General features: G+C 41.5%; 1 non-coding gene across 1 annotated transcript; it reads left to right on the forward strand.

Annotated features, from left to right (window-relative positions):
* Positions 1 to 215: 215 nt before the first annotated feature.
* Positions 216 to 321, forward strand: LOC114629369. The gene has a single exon (XR_003712646.1). It is a non-coding gene; the product is annotated as a small nucleolar RNA U13 (small nucleolar RNA).
* The last annotated feature ends 110 nt before the right edge of the window (positions 322 to 431 follow it).

Here is a 431-nt window from a genome sequence, read left to right on the forward strand (position 1 = left end):
TGGCTGATGGTTGTGTTTGCCAATGTGGGCTGATGCCAGCGATAATAAGGGGCCAATTTTTGGAAGAGACATATGAACAGTGATTAAAAATAAATGGAGACTTCTGAGGTAAGATGGCAGAAGTTTCCTTTTCTAATCCCAGTAAGTAAGGACAGCAGCAGGAATACCATATTCAGAGGAAAGAGTGAGTAATATTAACTCAAGGACCATGACAGATTCTTTTCTGTTTTGATTCATTAGTGTTATGCTTGGATATCAATGCCATTTTGTGACATCCGACTACAAACCTTGCTATGGCATCAGCACATTACCCCAATGGCAGAAGGGTACAAAAGGCAACAGGACATCTCAAACCACAGAGAAACAGAAAGGGGAGGTCAACAATAAGATTGCAGTCTAGAGTGGCTGCCTTCATGTCAGGGAGAAATTGA

The sequence above is a fragment of the Grammomys surdaster genome, unplaced genomic scaffold (assembly GCF_004785775.1).
Source record: "Grammomys surdaster isolate TR1022 unplaced genomic scaffold, NIH_TR_1.0 280, whole genome shotgun sequence".
Classification (NCBI taxonomy): Eukaryota; Metazoa; Chordata; class Mammalia; order Rodentia; family Muridae; genus Grammomys; species Grammomys surdaster.